The sequence below is a fragment of the Convolutriloba macropyga genome, chromosome 2, assembly GCF_964194025.1.
Source record: "Convolutriloba macropyga chromosome 2, txConMacr16.3, whole genome shotgun sequence".
NCBI lineage: Eukaryota > Metazoa > Xenacoelomorpha > Acoela > Convolutidae > Convolutriloba > Convolutriloba macropyga.
In genome coordinates this window covers 10,479,487-10,498,264 of record NC_134469.1, presented here as the reverse complement: position 1 = coordinate 10,498,264, position 18,778 = coordinate 10,479,487, and the positions used below count along the sequence as shown (strand labels likewise).

At 34.7% G+C, this 18,778-nt stretch overlaps 1 protein-coding gene across 1 annotated transcript in view; it reads right to left on the bottom strand.

Annotated features, from left to right (window-relative positions):
- Positions 1-18,620: 18,620 nt before the first annotated feature.
- The window catches only part of LOC142335117 (uncharacterized), a 10,691-nt gene continuing 10,533 nt past the window's right edge, over positions 18,621-18,778 (bottom strand). Inside the window, exon 3 of the mRNA XM_075383472.1 lies at positions 18,621-18,778. This exon is cut by the window's right edge and continues 182 nt beyond it. The gene's annotated coding sequence lies outside the window, so the exon portion shown is untranslated.

Below are 18,778 nucleotides of genomic sequence, written 5' to 3'. Positions count from 1 at the left end.
ACGCCCAATAGTTATATTGAACTCTAGTTCACTAAAACTTTACTTAATTTTGCAACTAATACTGTCTAAAATTACACTTTTTTTAGAGCAAAAGTTGAATTCAATGAATATTGACGCTAACTTCCTGAATATTATTATCAAACTTGGTCATAATACAGGCAAAGTTACTAGTTATAAATTAGATAAGAAAAAGCAATATATGTACATTTTCATTAATTTTGATAACATTCCAGGACTAGCTTGTTACATAACACATGCGGAAAACAACCCAAAGTTTAACCAAATTTTAGACGCACTTCGTACCCCAAATAGTGTTTTTGAGATAGGACCATTTGTTTAAGCAAATTGTCTGAATATTTTCTAAATTCTATAAAAAATTGTTTGACCTTTTCATAGCTTCAAATTCTTTTGATTAGACTTTTAGATTGCTTCTTTCGTTTATAGTATCTTTTTCATATAAAAACTTAGTAATAATTCAACAAAAACCCTAAAACAAACATGGCTAACATCGTAGCATACCCAGACATTTCTCTGGAAAAATTTACAGGCTTAGACCCAAGTGAGGACGTAGCAGATTTTCTAAGTCTAATAGAGAGAAAAATAGAGTTTTCATTAAGAATTAGACCAGGACAAGGAGATGCACAAAATGCATATGACGCACGTAGAAAAGCATTATTTGGCTCAGTCTTAAGAGGACCAGCAGCCCAATGGTTCGATTCTTTGCCCGCAGCGGAACCATGGGATGATGTTAGGACAGGTTTCCTAAATAGATTCTCAGACGAGAAAGACAAGTATAGAAAACGAATTGAGGTAGAAAACATTCGTAGACAACCAGATGAATTAATAAAATGTTACGTACACAGACTAACAAAAGCAGTGGAAAAGGGACGGCCAGAACCATTCACAGATGCTCAAAGGCAAACTAAGTGTATGGAATTTTTTGTAAGAGGACTAACTCCTCCAGCACTTAAACAAAAAGCGCATCAATATTTGATAGAAACACCTAACTCAATATGGGAACAACTTAGAAATCAAGTTAGCACTAAAGACTTAAGTTTTGCAGTAAGTAGTGATTTCACAGGCACAGCATCTAGCAGCATAGACAACAAAATGGAGATAGATGGTATAAAAGACCAGCTCCAAGAATTAGCAAGTTTAATGAAAAACAACAGAATTAGCGCAGCCTACAACCCAAACGAGCCTAGAAATAAACAAAATCACACACGATTTTGTAAATTCTGCAGAAAGTCAGGTTACACAATAGCATATTGCTATGCAAACAGAGACTTTATAGAACAAAACAGACAGCAACCACAGCAAACAGATAAGTTCAGAGATAACTATCAAAGCTACAGAGGACGTCATCCAAGAGAAGATAGTTATGATAGAAACCAGAACAGATACAGACAAGACACTAGACCACGTAACAGTTACTACAACCAAGACAACCGCAGACAATACTCTCCTGATCCTAGATCTGAGAACAATAACTTCGGAAATCGCTCACAAAGCTTTGAGAATCGAGATCGACGCTATAATAGCAGATCCAACGATCGTAGACCCCAGGACTATAGGAACTATTCCAGGGAACGACAATATGATCGAAACGATCCCCGAACAAGGTATCGTGAGTCAAGTGTCCAAGACAGGATTATAGAAAAAGTAACAGTTCTAATCAGAATTCTAGAGATAACAGTAGAGACCGTAACTCAAACAGAGTTCAATTCAGAGAAAATAAAGTTAATGGATTCTTTGTGGACAATCAACAAGATGAAATTAATTTAAACTAGACGAGTCTCCGTACAAAAATAAAAAGACAAACATTTTATTAACTTGTACATTCACGCCGTCGGAGACAGTAATAAACATAACGGTTTCGAATCGCAGTTTCTAGTTGACACAGGAGCAACATGTTCCTTAATAAACTTTGGTTTTCTACAAGAACTTAAGTCACTGATTGATGTTAAACTAATTGAGTCAAAACAGAAAACAATTGCAGTCAACGGTGAACGATTAAAATTGTTAGGCTACATTCATGTCCCCATTTCATTTGACATTGAAGGCAAATATTACACAGATCTCAAAACATGGGTTTCAGAGAAAAACGGTTGCGAATTAAACATCCTAGGAATGGACTTTTTGAATTTTGCAACAAAATCAATTGAGTTCACAACTCCAAAAATGAACTTAAAAATTTATCCAAACGTCTCAATCATGCTCTCAAAATATCAAACAAAAAGTTATCTTTTGTAAGTAAATTTGAAAAAGTTGTACTTAACAGACATTTCGAACTAGCACCGAAATCTAGCAGAGTACTAACAATTACACCATCAAACCAATTTTTCAAACAAGGCACATCATTTATACTTGACAATCGGCTCCAGGACAAAGGTATCTACACATACAACGTCTATTGTGTAAGAAAAGAAAAAGAGTTACCAATAATGCTTAATAACCCTGGTGATCGTAAAGTAACAATAGATAAAGGTTCAATAGGATACACTTTGGACGAAATTTGTCAAGAAACACAAAAGTACACACTGATTGATAACGTCGCGTTCTTAGATGTCTAACAGAAACTGAAACAGATTTCAATCACATCTTTCATGTGACTGAAAAAGTTGAAAACCCAATTCAGACTTTAGAAAATCCGAAATTAGACAAAACAGATATTAGACAAAAGTTGAAAAAAGCTCAGAAAAAGGTTCAAGAAAAAGAATTTGCAGACCATCATGAATTAGAAACAGATTTTAGTCAAGATCTAAAAGACTTAAAACCAAAAGCAACAATAGAAGGTGAAATTCGACCACAACAAATACCACCAGAAAAACTGGAAATGTTTAGTAAATCAGACCGTGAGTTTCTCAAAAAATTTGACTTCGGTCAATCTGACATTAATGATGCACAATTACTAGATCTCATGAAACTTCTTGCCAGAGACAAGGACGTCTACTCTCAGCACAAGCATGACGTTGGCAAAATAAAGCAAAAATTTCACGTAAAACTTCTACCAAATTCAACCTTGACTAAGCAAGGACCATCACAAGTGTCATTGCATCATCAGGAAAAACTTGAAATTTTGCTAGATCAGCTTTGTAAAGCAGGAATAATTCGAGAAATGGGAGACGACACTGAAATGGGATCGTCATTTATTAATCCGGTTGTCATCCTTCCAAATGGAAACATAGTGAAACTAGTAATAGACGCTAGATATCTAAATTCAATAACAGACCTAAGTAAGTATTCAAGGCCTCTAGAGCCCATAGGTTCTTTATTGACTAGACTAAACGGAAACTACTTCACTACAAGTGAATTATGTTCTGCATATAATCAAGTCCCTCTAACGGAGGAAACACAACAATTGACGAGTTTCGTAATAGGTTCAAAACAATACACGTTTCAACGTGGTTTTGACGGACTTTGCGGACTACCAAACTTTTTCAGTAGGATAATGACAATCCATTTTGCACCTTTAAAAAAATCTAGACAAGCCGTAACTTATATTGATGACACAATCATGCAAGCTCAGACAGCTGACGAGATGTACTCAATAATAAAAAAGTACCACCTCTTGCTACGCAAAGCAGGACTGAAAGCTCAGCCTGAGAAAACGAAATTCTTTTTGCGCAAAGTACAATTCTTAGGACATGTAGTAGGAAAAGACGGAATTCAACCAGTAAAAAAAGGGTTGAAGATCTGAAAGCCTTAAAGACACCTGAGAATAAGCGAGATGTAATGCGAGTCCTAGGTTGTTTAGGATTTTACAGCATGTACATAAAAAATCTGCATGTAGACAGTAAGCCATTTTACGATCTCATAAAAACTGAAACCACATTTCAATGGACAGATGAACACGAAAAGGTGTTCAGAGAAATTAAGGATCGCATAAGTGAAGATACAGTCTTAGCAATTCCTGACACCAGATACCCCTTCCATGTTCATGTAGATGCATCATCAATTGGTGTTGGTTCAGTTTTAGTCCAAGAATTTCCTACCGGAAAACGAATAGTTTCGTTTAATTCTCGAATTTACACAAAAGATGAGCAAAAAATGAGTACAACAGCCAGAGAACTTTGTGGTGTAATTTCCGCTCTACAAACGTATGAGCATTATTTAATAGGTTCCCCACATCCAGTGTATCTCTACACAGACCACAAGCCCCTACTGTATCTTTGGGGACGTAGAAGAAAATTATCTCATCGATTTTTCCGCTATCAACTTGTCATTTCACAATTCCAAAACTTGAAAATAATCTGGACAGAAGGCAAAAACTTAGACTTTCCAGACATTCTTAGTAGAAACGTCTCGATAAAAGACTTAGACAAGTATCAACTGAAGCACAAGAAAATCCCGAAAGACATTAAATTTTATGACGAGTCAGGCAACGAAGAAAAATACTTCGTGTTGCATGACAATGAAAAAGGACAGAAAAACGATTGCTACCCCATTCTAAAGCAAATTTTTCAAGGTGTTCAAAAATTGAATTTTGAAAATGAAAAATTTTTTCAGACAAACTATAAACCCAGTGATCGAATTTGTTCAACTTCGGACATATCAGAATCCTTCTTGAAAGGAAATGCAATAAATCACTATGGTGGAAAATTCCCACTAAAAGAGCCAATCCTAAGCGAACAAGACAACAGTGAAAACTACGACTCTGATTTGTCTTTAGAATTTGATGATAATTTAGAAAAAGAAAAAGAGCAATTTGAAAAAATTTCTACAACAGAAGACGACCCTTTGCTAAATTCTGTTGAATTGTCAGATTTAGAAATAGATGACATGAGTCTTGAGCAAGAGATTGAGGCAAGCAAAGCAAACTTTGATAGAATAGCAAGTGTTCGACTATCAAAACCAATTTCTGAAAATAACGAAATTTCAGATGGAAAAGAACTCATTGAGAAATTATCTAGTTTTGCTAAAGATATTGACTTGAACATAACAGCAATAAGCCAGGAACAATTCAAAGACCCAGTTATTCAGACTGTAAGACAACTTTTTGAATCAGGAAACAAAGATAAAAAAAATGTAAAATTCCGACAATCAAAAGCCATGAAAACGTACTTGAATAATTTCGAAAATCTTTGCCTAATTGGAAACATTTTATGTATTAAACAACCAACTGAAGATCCAAATATTCAAAACATCAAAATATGCGCACCATTATCCCTCTTCTTAAAAATTTTTGAATTTGCTCACCAAGATTCGCTTTCTGGACACTCTAGAAAAGATAAAACATTGTCAAGCATAAAACGCTTTTTCTATTGGCCAGGTTTATATAAATGGGTTTCTCACTTAATAGCGAATTGTTTAGACTGTCAAAAAAATAAACAAAAACGCAAAGACTTAAACGAAGCACCAATTGAAAAATGGACAGAAACTGTACCTTTCCCCTTCCACACAGTACATATAGATCACAAAGGTCCAATAAATCCACCATCGAACGGAAATAAACATTGCTTAGTAGTAATTGATTCCTTTTCTCGTTACATCCAAGTTTACCCAGTTTCATCAACATCAGCAAGTGAAACAATATCAGCACTTGAGAAATTTTTTCTTACTTTTGGTATACCACAAAAACTTGTGTAAGATAAAGGATCAGCCTTTATGAACGAGGAGTTCACAAGTTGGACTCATGAACTTGGAATTACGCATGCTCCTAGAACAGCATACTCTCCCTGGACCAACGGAAAAGTTGAGATCCAAAACAAACATATTGGAACACATTTCCGAATCTTTTTTGAACAAGCTAATCGTAATTGGAGTGACTTAGCACCAAAGTTCGCGTTTGCTCATAACACAACACCAAACACTAGTACAGAATTAACACCCTACGAAATCGTTTTTGGCCAAAAGCCCCAAATTCCCCTTTCTCTGAAATTAGGATTATTATGGTCTTCCGATTTAACTTGTAATTCAGAATTTTGCAAAGATTTACCACTCCACAAGCATTCAGAACAAAGTAGCAACAACGATCAAATAGATAAACTACTAAAACCAAAACTAAGTTGTTCATTGCTTGCTCGTGAAAATCAATTCAAACAAATTTACAAAACTGCATACAACAGAAGCCTAGAAGTTAACTCCAAAGCACATCAAAACAGAAACAAACACAAACTAGGTAAGCCTTTAGACGTAGGACAACTAGTGTTAATGGAAAACCACTCATTCGAGGACGGAAAATAAAAAAAGTTACATGAACTAAGATCAGGACCGTATGAAGTAACAAAAAAATTGACAAAGTTAAATTACGAAATAGAACTTGTTTCAAACAAAACTGTCAAAAAAGTTGCCCATAGAAACCATCTAATTGAGTACTTTCCAATCGAAAACGCAATTTCAGAATTAGTTGTTGACTATGGTTTAAGGAATGAAAACTTCCAACCATTCTAAAAAAATTTAATGAGTAAACAAGTTGAAAAACTTAATAAGCCAGTGAATAAATTTTCCTTTCAACAACCCTATACTGAAACTGAATTTTTCCCGGTAGACAATTTTACAAGTAATACGGATAACATATAAAATGAAAATAATCATGAAAAAACATTTGAAGATAACAATACCACAATAACAAGACCTGATTCAGGATTTCAAGAAGGTTTCTCAACTACGTTTGTAGATAACACACAAACACCTGATAACCGGAGTTGTAGTAGAAATAGAAGTTCTACCCCATATCCCGAAACACGTATTCGTTTTGCAGATCCACCTGACATTAGAGTCAGCCCTGTTAGAACCCAAACCCGTGTACAATCACCCGAAGCAAACCCAACTCCCTCGGATGATCAACGTTCTTCTCGAATCGATCGTCGAATTTCTACTCGCTATCAAGCGGGATTTACTTAAATCTTACTTTGTATCTTTACTTTAAAGGTTCAAATCATCGGAAAAATAACTTCCGAGACCTTTTCTCTTACTTCTTCCAGACTTACGCTTAGCTTTCTCACACTAAAAAAACCCAAAAACTCAGTCAATCACTAATAAAATAAAGTTATTATGAAAAACAATGACTTCCTTTATAAATATTTAGCTGTTTTGTTTGTCTTTACTGTTGTATCTTTTTGTAGACCCTCAGTTAGAAATGAGTTGGATGACATCTCCCCTACGTTAAAAGTTGTTCATTATGACTGTTCAAAAATGAAAGAAAGCAAAATGTATGCTTTAAATCAAGTAGCTCAATGCAACATTAAACCGGAAAATATTAAAGTTGCACCTGCAACGGTGACACTGTATCAAAGATCATACAGAACAAAAGTAGAGGCAGTGATGTGTCGAGTAAAATCGCAAGCTTTAAGATGGCACTGTGGATTTTTATCGCACTCTTCTTTAGCATATGACCAAATTTCTCTTACAACTGACGTCATAGTAACGCCAGAAGAATGCAGACGTGCAAACAAAACAGGAAAAATTGCAATAACAGAGTACGATAGAACTTATAAGCAAGACATTTCAAATGAAGTTTTAAAACACCAATACACACACGGTGGTCTGAATGAGGACGACTACTTAGAAGATAACACAGATTGCTCTGCGTCAGGAGAAGTAAAACTTTATTCCTTTGAAACACAAATGCAAAGAGTTGAACTCGAAGTTGATCAGGAAGCAAAATCAGTTTTTACCCCATTAGGATTAAAACTTCCATGCGAACTCAAGGAAGGAGGTTGTGAAACAACATCACTAGACCCCTTCGCTTACTCATGGGATGTGCCAGAAAATTGCATTGTTACAAAACTTTTCACTCAAGTCGCAAAAATGATAAAGTTCACAAACGAACCAGATCCACCACAATACTACATCATAAGTACGCACGACATGCAAAATGATGTTTATCGTTTGCAAAACAACATGAAAATAGACCACACGCGAGACATAAAACTGAGGATAAATAATGAAAGAACTTATATTTGTGGAAAGCCTACTCCTTTGTTTATTACAAACTTTGATGATTTATTTGTTTCCTTCACAGGCGGATTTGATATGAATACGGGAAAAACCGTAATTTCGAAAAATAGTGTTAATTATTTCAAAATGCAAGTCGGCACCGACAACAAAATAAGGGTGAACGGTTTTTACGAGACACCTAAAAACGAGCTAGTTGGTAGCCAACATTTTGGAAATCATAAAAAAATTCTTGAAAACGTTGGAAAAGACACTATCGATTATGATGCTCATATGCGTATGAAAATTAATTTCATGATGTATAAGGTCTATCGTGATTTGGAACAGTCTGACTTCCTTATTTTACAAAATATGTGCGAGCTCAGACGCACTCAAATCCAAATGATCAATGCATTGTCTTACGAAAACAATAGATTGGCCGGATACATGTTAACCGGAAATCGTTCAATGTTCTCAGAAATTGAAGGTGTTATAGGTTTTCTATATCCGTGTCCAAAGAAAATTTCACCGCTTAAAGTACTTGATCGCTGTTACGACCGTATTCCGATCTTTTATGACGGAAAAACTATGTTTGTTAATCCTATTACGCGCCAGACATTTCCATTTGCAAATGAAATAGACTGTACAGATACTTTCAAAAATTTGTTTCAACTTGATTTAGATAATAAAAATTCTTGGTATCAGTTGATGCCGGCGGCAGTTCCTTTTAAACCGCCCGCTGTTTTTGCTCCACAACAAATTGGTTATATTCCAAAAATCCCAGACTATGATTCTCGTCGTGCAGGTATTTACACTGTAAACCAGTTGAAAGACTTTTGGAGAACAATTTTACACAAATCTGCATCTAATTCAGTTTTGAAAAAGATTTCTCAAACAGTGCTTCAAAATGCACATGTAGACAATAGTCAACGCGATATCTATCGCGCCTTAGGCCTCAATAATCGACTATACTTAGATTCAATGCCGTCACCATCTTTTTTCCTTGATCACTTTAAGAGTACTTTTGGAGAAATTGGCTATTACATAGAAAGAGCCGGAATTTTATTTGCATGTTTCATGTTGATCAAGTTCTTGATCGATGTCGTAATTTTTATTTTAAGAGCTTTCGAGATACAAAAACTGTCGAAAAACACTATTGGTTTTTGGAAAACACTACTAGGAGCCTCGTACCATTTGTTTCTACTTTCCATTGTAACATCAATTTATCAAACACCTAAAGATGATGAAAACACTGATAACAATACAAACAATGAACCAAACAGAAGTCGATACCTCAAGCATACACAAGATAATAACATCTATCACGACAACAGTCAAATTGAATTGTCACCACTGACTGCCCCTGAAGTGGCATCACCTCTTATGCCAGAAATACCACATCTTTACCCTAAAGTTCCTACTGAGCAAGAAGTAAATGCAATTGCTCCCCCATAATTCAGTCACCCAATTTGTCTTTTTATAATTAATTCATCACACTTAATCAACTCTTATTAGTCTAACTTAACTGTTTCAGCATTATGATTTGAGATGCAAAACTTTAATGATCTTTTTGTATCCGAGTACCATAAAGGTTTATTTATCAAGTTTCACGAATTTTATGGACATATATATTACTCTTTTACACCTGCTTATGAAAATTTAGTGCATTTAAAAGTTAGCGCACCAAAATTTTCTGACTTAGTAGACATATTAATTTATTCAGACCACGAAAAATTTTATACTCTTAAGGAATCTTTACTTGATTGTGAATATGGTCTACTCGATTTAAGAAGCAACATCCACTTTCTTCTATAAAATGAGGCACCTCGATCCTCAGTAGTCCCTTCGGGAACTGATTAATTTATTGGCTATTTTATACGTTTTAACAAATTTTGCCTTATTTCTTAAACGTTTCAGAGATTCAAACGTATTCACAGTACATTGCAAACACTTCGGAATCTATCAGCACGAGAATATCGTTTTGGAATGTACTTTTACTATCAAGGCAGTTTAGTAAGACCTTATTAGATTAATCGATCTTTTACTATCCATTTTCCTATCAAATAACCCCCACTCTAGAAGTTTTGTTGGATTTTGTAGACTCTTGGGACGAAGGTTCCATAACAATACCAGCTTTTTCCCCCTATTGGAACTTTTTTTTTGATGCTTTCAGAGCAAAATTTAGATCAGATCCCCATTGATATCTCCAACTGGTAATGATTAACATACAGAATAGATCCCTTACCCTTAAATTGAATAACATAAAATATATTATCCTTGGATTATCCACCACCCATAACTCCTTCATAATTTACATTCGACAACCCCACAGTATTTTAAATCACTATATAAATTTAAAAATTAGTCGAACCCAGATACGCGAAATAGCCCTATTCTTATCTTTTTATTCAAACGCTGAATTAACAATTAAGTACCCTCTTTGTTTATTTTAAATCAAGTTTTTCCTTTTAAACCAAGAATTAGTTGAAATTTGTAGTTTCGTGAAAACCTTCGAAACTGAACCTTCCCTTCAAGCATTTATTTTAGTAAACCTGAAGAACGTCACAACCCAGAAAAAATCAACCCTCTCAGTCTACCCCACTTCAGTTTACTGGAACTATTTCCTTTTCCTACTCGAAGACGAATCCAAATGTGCTAGAAATATCTCAACAGAAACCAATAAATTAATATAATTATGATCTTTTACCTAAACCAGCATTTAGTCAGAATAACTGACATTAAACGTTCCTTTATAGAGACTGATAACTATACCTCCCCTTCCTTAATAATTTCTTATGTTAATATTGATACCCAACAAAGTTTAACGAAGACCCTAAGTCCCCTCTCACCCCATTGGAATTTCTTTTTGAAAATCGAAAAATCACTCTTATTGAAATTAGATCAATTAAATCCCCCAAACAACTTCAATAACGAAACTATTTATCCATCTCGAGATTTTTAAAATGGGAAATTGTTTATCCTTCAGAATAGTTTTTCCCCTCCAGAACTCATCACGCCCCCCTATTGTCGAATATCGTGATGAATGTCCCATTTGTTTAAGAATTACTTCATGCTGGAAAAAATTGCACCCTTCCGACGGAGACCAACCCCCTCATCTAGTTTGCACTGATTGCAGAACTAACCTACTCAAACACTCCTCCCAACCAAACTGCCCCCTTTGCCTGCGCCACATTTATACGATATCTCTTAGTTTTTATTATCGATGTTTTTGCTGCAACCAAATAAAGAAATGTGTCACCTCCTCCACTCACCCGCACATAAAATGTCACCAGAACCTTGGACATTTTGTGTGTAATCCCTGTGCCCAAAAGAAACATAATTGCCCCATTTGTTTGAAGAAGATCAACCCCCACGACGTTTGGTCGGAAATTTCTTAATAATGCACCCCATTTTCGTCCCAATCCTTATTCTCTTCTTATTCATCATCGCCCTCTCTGTTGGCCTCCTCATAGAAGTTCTCCTCCTTCTCCTCATCTAACGACCCTTCATCACCAGCGGGTATATACTGCAACGCAAAACAAAAAACCCAGCTGCGCGGAGGGGAGCCACGAGGTCCGAAACCCGATTTTAGTCAGTTAAATCTCACACAATCTGATTCAAAGCTTTAAACAAATAATTTTTTGTTTAATAGGATAATCCGATTTTCAAAAACGGAGATTGTTTTCTACATTTCAATTCTTTCGAATTTTTCTTTTCTTTCTTTCCACCCCGGTGGGAGCTTCGCAAAAATTGATTCTGCACATAATGTGTGATTGTATTCCTGTACTCTAAGAGTATGATTTTGTTGGTACGTTAAGAAGTACGATTGTTTTCTTTTCAGCACAGCTAGATTTCGTTTTAACCTTTCTGTGTAAGTGTATTTATATTTATGTTTGACAAGATGTCCAAAAGATCCTACCAGACGGCAACACCCACATTGCCACAGGAGCAGTATGACCCGTTGACCAATTGGATGGCAGATCTTCCACCTCTAACAAAGAAGCCTAGAGTGATCCACCCACGCCAACGTGGCCATACTCACAAAAAACTTCAACAACAATATCAACAACAGCGCCAAGAGCCCCAACAACATCAACAGCAGCCTCCAAATTCAAACGCGTCTATTTCTCTCACAAAACATCTCCTCAATGATGGGTTACCAAAAGGCAACAATTTTCCGTTAAAACCCAGACGACTCGAAATGCAGTTCGAAAGAGAGATGTTCCCACTGAAAGAAAACCCACAGTTCATCACTTCGCTGGACTATTCACTAAAACCTGAATTCAATCAGTGGCGAATTGATGACACCGCAGTAATTCAGAACTTGGCAACCCAAGAAAGAATCGTAGTACCAACTGAAGTGTTGCCAATCCAAACAAAGTTTTGCCTAGTTCAATCATTGAACGAATGGAGGCTTAGAGCTAGGAACGTCAGCGAACGAACATATGAAGTCGAGAACAAGATGCTGAAAGTTCGCTCAACTTTCCCCTTCGAGCATCTCACAGCCTTCCCAAAACCGGAAAATAATCACAACGAGGACAAACCTAGTTGTGGAAACGACCTTGCTGTCGAAAACTCTGAGTTTCGAAAAAAGCTCTGGGAGTCAGAAAATGCTCTGATGGACTTACAGTCCAAAATGAGCAGAATGGAAATCTCGGCACGAACAACAGTGGACGAGAAGGAGCAACTGCGGAAGAAATTGCTAATTTCTTCTCAGACTGTTAAAATCAGAGACCAGCAACAGTCAGACCTCCTATATAAATGTAAAACTCTGATTGAGGCGAACAAGCTGATGGCTGAAGAATTAAAGAAATGAACAAAAAAGGCCCTCAGCAAATGAATTTCACCACTTGAACATATTGAATTTGTACTTTATAAGTTTTATCTTTGAAAGTTTATTGTCACTTGTTTTAATCCAATATTGAACCTCTTAATAACTAGTACACTTTGTACGCACCGTTGCATTTCTTGTGTTGTTGTGCAATATGTAAACTGCAAGTTTGCTTAAAATTTTATACCTAATAACCCTCATCAGTATCTCAAAGTTGTAACATTTTAACGCGTTTTTTATTTAAAATGTTGCTTTTTAATTTGCAACTTTTTGTAAAACTATTATTGTTTCTTTAATACTCTTAATGTAAACTTTGTACGATAGAACACAATTTTTCTCTTCTTTAAACCGGGGTGAGCTGTAGTATTGCTAATTGGATAATTGCCGCCGCAATTACCGATACTACAGAGAGTGTAATTATTTAACCGTCAACTTTGTGAACACTTTAGACTTAGTCTAAACTGACGGAATATTAAGAGAGAGCTATGCTGCGTAAATTGCGTTGAGTGAATGAATACATTATTCATAGCCAAATACTGCTGTGTATTATTTAACACACTATGGAGCAGGCCATACCGGCTGATTCGCTGCCGCTATTAATACGCGTACTAAGTGACTAAGTGAAGGATACTGAAGCTATCCAGGCCGCTCTTCAGCAGCAAGCCTGAAACGAATATATGACTAAAGACGAGTAATAGTCGGCTCCACGAATGACCTAGGAATTGATTCGGAGCTAGTCATAAGTCTTGTGATTTTTTAGTCGTGTTGACTCAGTGATAAACACGCACGAGCTTAGAGCTTGCTGCTGAAGGAAATCAGACCAAACTCAATCAGCGCGAACGTAAGACGCTTGAATTTCAACCAAAAAATTTCTCTCTCTCTCTCTTCCTCTCACTGCTCTTAGAGCGAAATATCTACTCCTCAGCTAAGAGGGAAATATCAGCAGCGATTGTAAGTCTGCCAATTTTATAGCAAAAATAGAGTTAGAGTAATGTTCACATCCAGCAGTAAGATGGATTCAATTTATTGATTAAGATTAGATATCCCACCATATTTTCAAGTAAGATTTACCCCCTAATTGTGCTCTATCCTTTCTGTCTATTCACTAATTAATCTTTGTATCTAATCAATTTTTTTTCTAGCAAATAACACATAGATTTGGAAATTAGCAAAGAACATTGTGAGCATATAGTGAGACTTATTCTAGCACGTAATTAAGGTCGCTACAATAATATAGGTTTAGCTCTAGTGTGGTAATTAAGATCAAGCGATTAAAATACCTACCACATCAGAGTTAAAAACATTACTACAATTCACGAAAACTGTATTATAAATTTACATTTACATATATTTTATTTAGAAGTTTATTGAAGTTATCCAAAATTAGTTGAATTGCTCCAGAGTAGCAGGACCACTGTACCCACACATTTTAAAATCCCTTTCTGTTGTTAGCACCTGCATATCGGAAAAATCCAACAAAGAAACGGATCAAGAAAGGTGAAGCGCTCACAGTGTCAACATTTCAAATTAGCTCTGAAAAAACTATTTCGAATAGAATTTTTCATCTCCGTTTTACAGTGGTTCACTTCAGCTGCAAGAAATTGTCGCATTGTTTTGATCTGCAACTCAAGTTTTCCGTAGCTTACGGTGACCATAGTGTACCATAAAAATTTTTACAGAACTATGTTTCGGCTGTTTTTGCCTTTTTGTTCTAACAGATTGTTCTTAATCAGAAATCATGCATGCAACTGCAATAGGTCTTGACTTACTATACTTCTACGAGTGATTTTCAGCTTGTTAACTATTTTAAACAAACTTTAGCAGAAAGGTACCGGGTTATTGGCCTCTCCATTGACGGAATTGTGCAAGTTTCTCGAAAAATGGGTCAAGATTTCTCCAGAAAACGAAAAAAATATTGGACGAGCGATCGTTCAATTTCCGGAGTAAAATGCAAACAAATAGACGGAAATGGCTGGCTTGATGTGAAACTCAACGCGTTAATTTTTTTTAAATTTCTCAAACTAAAATGTGAATTTTTGTTGTTTTTCAACAATATCATTCTACTTGGCTTAAATCGTTTTCTTTTTCGAAAAAAAGTTGGAGGTACTTGAATGATGGGAGGTGCAAAATAATCCTATTTAAAATTTTTGGGCAAGTTTGAAGCAGTGAAATACTGTTGTATTGGAAACATTTTGAAAAGTTGTCGGAGTTTTATAGCAAAATTTACGCAGATGTCGCAAGAAACTCATTTGAAAGCTGTAAAAGCCTTCTATTCGACGTTAAAAAACTAAGATTAAGAAATTTTTTGTTTGATAATTTTTTGTAGTGTTTCTTGAAAAAATCATCAGTTGTAAGTGGTTTTCTGCTACCTTAGTTTAACAAATTGCATTTTTTGTGCATTTTTGAATCAAAACGATCTCAACCATTTGAACACTCAGCTTAAAAGCAAATAGATAAAATATTAGAACGTACTAAATTGCCGGCAAAAAAGAAACAAATCTTAAACTTTTTTTTTAAGTTTTGCTTTTTTCAGCTGTGTTGTGTCCGCTGCAAATATAACTTGCTGATTTCACTTTCGTCAAATTTGACGGATTTTTGAGGGAAATTTTTTAAAAACTTCGTTTTTTGTAACTTTCTACTTCAGAAACGATGATAAATAATTTGTATCAGCTGTGAGCAGAATGGTTTTTGCTGTCATTTGGACTGGATAGCAGAAAACAATACTATTTGAGAAAAAAATGAAGGATACAAAATTCAGTTGTCAATTGTTGTTTTTAATTAGCTCGGAAACCGTTAACATTAGTTTTTAAAAAGTAGGTATATCAGATAATATATTTAAACTTAAAAAAATGCTGAACATTGGTCCTTCAATTTATATCTGTAAAATCATTGCTTTTTAAAATCAAATGCTTTTAATTCAATTTTTCAGATTTAAGTTTGAAATAACTATTATGAGACGTTGGGGTTTTGTGCTGTGATTTACCGTGATGCTTAGGGAACAAATCAAGAATTATGGGAATATGTTTTTTGTAATTTTCAATTGTTTTATTTTTTTGCCATAATTTTGGTCTAATTGTTTATATTAAGAATAGGTCTTTGGAAAACAGTTTTAAAAGGAAACTTTTTTTCTGACAAAGTTGGTTCTTTAGATAAATATAAACAACGGGCCGACAGATGGCTGAGCAGTAAACTGCTAAAACTGGAAAAAAACTGGGTCCGGTTAAGCTGTGAAAAAAGAACTGCAAAATGAGCTCTCATGTGCTTATTAGAACATGAGATCTTGCTTTTCTCTTCTTTTTCACGTCTTAACGGGACAAAGTATTAATGTGCACAGCGCAATAGAGATTCCTCATTTTATGTTGTATGTGCGCTCAGTGCGCAGAAAAGCTCTTAAAGAGATAAAAATTTGCTATAGCTGCGTTGAAATTTCAAAAACATTTTTTGATGAATTGTCAAAAACTTTTGGAGCATTTATCAAAAAAGCTCAGGGTTCTATCAATGCGTCTACTGCATAAAAAATGGTTTTTTGGTAAGAGCTCTGGAGTGACACTGAATCGTTTTCTTATGATCTCTTTCTACAAACCCTCAGAACATTTTTCGTTTAAAAATCCGGGAACTTGCTCTATTTTAGATTTCATATTTTTTTTGTATTTTTCAGTTTTCTTAGCTGTTTTGAGTTTTTTAGTGCAATAACAACCAGTGATAGATGTCAGGAATTTTATATAAGAATCGCGGGGCTTAAATTAGATGCTTGAAAATAGCAAATCGATTGATCAATTGTGCGGTTTTGATTGTGGTCAATGAAATATTGTTTTAATTCACTTGTTTTGGAAAAAGAATGCTAATAAAACCAATGCTAATAAAATGAGAATTTTGATCTATTTTTGGTTTGCATACTTTCATATAAAATCAGATTGGATGCCACGTTTGCGGGAAGTCATCTTTAAAAAATACTCACAATCAATATTCGTCTTTTCTAGCTGCTTAGAGTTTACTAAAGCTTTTCAATTTTAATAACTTCTCGATATATTGATAAAAACGAAAATTTGACACACAGGTATTAAAGCAAACTCAACATACGAGCAAAAAAACTAGTTTTAGGATTGAAAAATTTTCACGGAAAACTAAAGTTAACACCTAGCTAAAGTTATAAAGAAACTGGTAATCTGTAAAACAAAATTTAAACAAGAATTTGACAAAATCCAACAGTGCTCAAATAAAAAAAACTTCGTGAGATTGTTTTCCTGTGCTTAAGGAATTGCTTGCCATTAATTTTTTCAGAAACGAGAAAAGAAACAAAAAAACAAATTTGGAAGGCTACATATTATCGTCATTTTGTTAGAGCAGTATTGTAATTACGAAAGGCGTTAAAAATGTTTTAGCGTTCGAAAGCTATAAAAAATCTATCTTTTAGCTATCAATTGCAATTCAAAATCACACTTTTGTTTTATTGTATTATTCTAGTTTTGCGTCTACGATGAACATCGTCATTGTGTCTTTTGATTTACTTACAAGTGTACGATTTGTTTTTGATGTGAAATCGATCGTGAAAACAACTATTAGTCAACAAGTATGCTGGCATTTTGGCAGTTTCCAGAGCTTTACAGGGGTATGATATTAAAAAACATAAGAAACGTTACAGCATAAAAACGTTTCATCAGCTCTTTCTGGGTACATTCAGTTATGTTTATATTTGCTGATTGGCCTACTTGCGCTCCTGTTATCAGATTTTTGATTAGGTTCAATTTTATATACATCTTCTTGGGCTAAAGTTTAAGTTGTTTTCCGTCTATTATTGAAAGAAATAGCAACAATCTCAGGTTCAAAACTTAATTTATGAAGACTTGAAAAATCTAATTTTCTTGAAGGAGACTTGAAGGAGAGTGTGCATGTGTATTTGTTTTTGTGAATGTGCATGTGTATTTGAGTGTGTAAAGAAGTTAAGGGGAAGCATGTGAATAATACACAGTCCAGTACATGTGAAAATAAATACACAGTCCAGTTAACTATGTAAAGTAGAAATCGATTCTTTTTGTTAGTTTCCGCAAATGAGGAAAAATAGCTAACATCTGACTGAAAATTCTCTATTCGATTGACATAAAAATTAAAATTTCGCGCTATTTTCAAATTTTTCCGAAGTATCACAAGTAAATCAAAACTCAGGATGAATTGTCGTATGCATTTAAAAATGAGGCTTGAGGATAAAACAGAGCTGATCAATTGAATAATTTAATTTCATTTCTGCTTTTCATTTTTGATACAAAATCATACCGGTTGCCGCGTTTGAGGAAAATTTCCATTAAAAAGATACGAAACATAAATTTTCGTTTGTGTTAGTTGCTGATAGTTAACTAACTAAAGTTTAAGCTTCTAATTTGTAATTGCTTCAGTTAAATTGATAAAGTCTAATTTTGGAAAACAGGTATGAGATATATAAAGATTTTTGATATTGGAAAATTTTGACAAAGAAGTAAGCAGACACTTTGCTAAAGTTATACGAAAATTGTTAAACTGCAACAAAACTTCAACAAAAAATTGACGAACTCCAACAGGGCTCAAGTGGCAGAACTAATTTGTGGTATTTCTTCCTCTACTGCAGATTTCCCCTTTCTTCGAACACACAAAATTTTTTTTGTAAGATTACATATCATCATTTTGTTTTTTTTTTAATTAGAAAAGGCGTTAAAAATAAGTCTCATTGCCATCAAAAATCACAATTTTGTCTGATTATAGTTTTCTAGCTTTACTTTTCAGATGAGTATCTCCATTGTTTCTTTTGATTCCTTTTTCGGTGAGCAATTTATTTTTGATTGAAAATTGTTAGTGAAACCAGCTAATGTGTGCTGGCATCTTTGCAGTCTCCAGTGCTTTTAAAAGCTAAGATATCGGAGAAATTTTGAAGAGTGAAAAGTTTTCAGAGGCTCTTTCTGGGTATATTCAGCTGTTTATGTTAACTACAAAGTTTGCTTCATATTATCTTATTTCTTCGAATTGTACAGAATGGTTCAAACTATACCCCAAATCAAGTTTCAACGGGCACAGTTAGTCATAAGGCGATTCCAGATCACC